Raw genomic sequence first — 3,283 nt, forward strand, 5'->3', positions numbered from 1 at the left:
GTGTTCTAGTAGAGACTGACTGCATTCCCTAAACATATAATGTATGTTATCTCAACTGTTTAAAATTGAGATAAAGACAATATTTGTTAATAGATTTTGAAGTAAAATTTTATTTCTGAATTGTTTTTAAAACGCCAAATAAGTCAAGGGTCAATGTGACCCGACAAGAGAGGGACCCGAAAGTTAAGAAAACACAAGGGTTAAAGAGATGGAAAAATAAAGGTAATTCAGAAGTGCCTCCTCTAGTCGTAGAAAGAAGGGAGATGTCTGAGTAAATTACCCTACTTACTTGATTTATCACCCTAATAAACATGTGCTTAAAGAGTGTATATGCAGATATAGATCTACGCGTTGCTCCTCCCCAGCTCCACCCTCTCATCAACGCATCGGCACATCTTGGTCCAAAAAACCAAGACACTGACTGCCAAAATATCAAACTCTACGCTTCAAAAAGGTAGTCTACAAACCGACAGGTGACCTCGCCCACTTCTTTCATAGTCTATCTTCCTCTTAGCATAGCTGTATGTACGGGTACAAGCTTCTACTAGATAGAATCTCATTTATTAAAAACTCAAACTCCATCAAATTCATGGCACATGATGATAATTAAATCCAACTCAGCTTCTGCTGAGCTAATTGAATTGTTTTCCAAATCTTAATCAGCTGATTGCTAGTGAGGACCGTTCCATTCATTTGGCCACCAGAGGGTGAATAACATCCTCTGCAGGGTTTTATGAATCACTGCCAGAAATAAATCTCTTCTAATGCAACTTGTATGCGGTTACCTTGAGCCGAGCTGACTCAGCCGGGGTTAACGGGTCGACTAACGCCGAACACACATTCACACCAAGTGATTCATGCACCCTAATATAATGTGGCACCAGCATGCAGAGACACAATGCAGTGAGCAACAACACAGGCTGCATCTGCTCTTTAACCCTGGCATCGGTGTGTGGACGGCAGTCTCAGCCCCAGCGGGATTAGAGACATCCATTAACTCCTGCATATCGTCACAGCAACAGCACTGGAAAGGATGTGGCGTGATGCAACACACGTTATCCAATGGTACACAGCATGGGGAGGAATAAAAAAAAAGCAACACGTTTATAAGAATGTGTTGGATGAGCTTCCTTAACGCGACAACGGTTAATTATCATTTATAGAATAATGTTGTGAAATTAATTTACACATTTGTAGTGTGATTGTGTATCTTGTCACAATTGTATATTTTTACGATATGACTTTGTTTTCATTCCTCACTAACTTACTTTTCTACATGTACTTTTACCATCTGATAAGGAATCAAACTGTTTTGTGTATTTTTGTTTTGTATTAGTTTCTTCAGGTGTATGTACATTTTATGTGACGCGATTTTTGTTTGTTTCTGCTTTCTGACATTGTATTGGGTATTGTGTATAACCTATCTGACGTTTAGTGTAATCATGTTTTGATGAATAAAGAGTATTTAAAAAGTGGTTATATGTAAATCCCCTTTGGACAAAAGCTGGTTTTCCCACACCTGCAGTTGTAAAGGTCTAGGTCGGAGTTCAGCGTTACCGGGAGCTCATATGGTTGCGATGAATGTTTTGCTCAAACAGAAAGTCATTCATTTACACGAAGAGAATAAGATACAGAGGCATCGCTCCATTCAAAGCGTTGCATGCGGTAATTTATTCTAATTTGAATGTATTGTGAGCTAAACCAGGTATCACTGTCACTGTGTCGCGAGCCACAGTAATAAGAGTCTGTTGTATTAACCAACGTAATAATAACTCATCAGTGTAACTTATCTAAAAAGGATTAAAATGTCAGCCCTAAACGGAAGGAGGATGTAATAAAACCACACTGCATTCTAAAGTTATTTTAGACTTACATTACTTTACCGAGGGCCAATTTTGGGGACCTTTATGAATCTCTTACAATCCCGTAAATGTCTCCATCTGTTGAAAGCCCTAGCGAGTGTGACTTTCGTCAGTCGTCTTTCACTTTCCCTTTTAGATTTAAGTTGATCTTTGGGTTTAATTTCCTTCTTTCCTGTGATAGCCCTGCCCCAGTATCTATCTATCTAAAATAAAATTAAAATACAAGTAGGCCTATCTAAAGAAATCTCCTGCTACCTTTTACCTGGCTCAATACAATAACACTTTTCCGGTGTTCAGCCCAAATCTGTGACCTGTCAGAATGTGTGCTCTGTAGCATTGTCTAACTGCCACTTCGCGGGCAAAGGCACTAATAAAAACTACATAAAATTTGCGTTTTTTTTGTTGTTGTTTTTTTTTTACTGTGTGCTGTTACAGGTCATTTACAATCACCAGATGGAACATTGCAGTTTCAGAAACATTTAAAAGTTACATATAGTCACTTTTTATAGTCACAAAATAAGCACGGGGATCGTGTTACGTGAAGATTCAGTCAGCTGGCTTAGTGATGAAAGTGGAAGATGCCGTTGTCTCGAAGGTTATGAGAAGCTAACATGTGGTTAAATGTTGTTTTTCTCAGGAATAAGCGGCCGCAGAGTGCACTGGCTTTGCCTGTTATGGAAAGAGATCGACGTCTGCACACTGTTGTAGCGTTGAAGAGCCTGGAGAGATAACAGATAAAGGAATGTTGCACTGCACCAAGACGACATAGAAGAGGTGCAACATCCACTGTGATAACACACTTTCAAGGCCAAATATGGAAGATGACTTGTAGGTTTTGCAACGAGGTCTCGGTAGAAGCGCCCTGGATGCTCTCAGGCTCCCTGACGCTGATGAGATTTACTACTTAAGTTTTGAAATTTGGTATTGAATGACCAGGCATTTTTCGTTACTCGATACTATGGAGGCAATTTGGTCTGTGCAGACCAGCCCTATCTACTTGCATAAAATTCTTAACTTTCAATTAAATATAAATTAATTCAAGTTCAGTGCATCAGGTGAATCAGTTGGTGTCCGAGTGAATGTACGGCATAGAGAACAGAGAGCTAACTTCATTTTCAAAGGCTTTTTCTACACTTCATAGGGGTCAGTGGACGTCCCTGTTCCACGTGGAAAACCATACCCAGCTGCATGTGTAAATGAGATAAAACATTAAAAGGGAATAACAAGAAACTTGTGGTTGAAACATTAATTAGGCCAAACGACCTACGCACTGCAACCCACGCCGGGCTTTATCAAAGAACTGAAGGGCAGTGACTCACTGTAATGACCCGGAGAAGTGCTGCGCTGCAGCCTCCTGCAGCGTGCACCGACACGAACCACAGAGAGAGAGGGAGAGAGAGAGAGGGAGAGAGAGAGAGAGA

General features: G+C 40.3%; 1 protein-coding gene and 1 long non-coding RNA gene across 2 annotated transcripts in view; one reads left to right on the forward strand and one right to left on the reverse strand.

Annotated features, from left to right (window-relative positions):
* Window positions 1–2,838, forward strand: part of LOC116672759 (uncharacterized) — a 16,950-nt gene extending 14,112 nt beyond the window's left edge. The window contains exon 3 of the long non-coding RNA XR_004327623.1: window positions 2,739–2,838. This is a non-coding gene — a long non-coding RNA (uncharacterized LOC116672759). The remainder of the gene's footprint in view (window positions 1–2,738) is intronic.
* slc8a2b (solute carrier family 8 member 2b) overlaps window positions 1–3,283 on the reverse strand; it is a 227,318-nt gene that overhangs the window by 148,209 nt on the left and 75,826 nt on the right.

This window comes from Etheostoma spectabile, chromosome 3 (assembly GCF_008692095.1).
Source record: "Etheostoma spectabile isolate EspeVRDwgs_2016 chromosome 3, UIUC_Espe_1.0, whole genome shotgun sequence".
Classification (NCBI taxonomy): domain Eukaryota; kingdom Metazoa; phylum Chordata; class Actinopteri; order Perciformes; family Percidae; genus Etheostoma; species Etheostoma spectabile.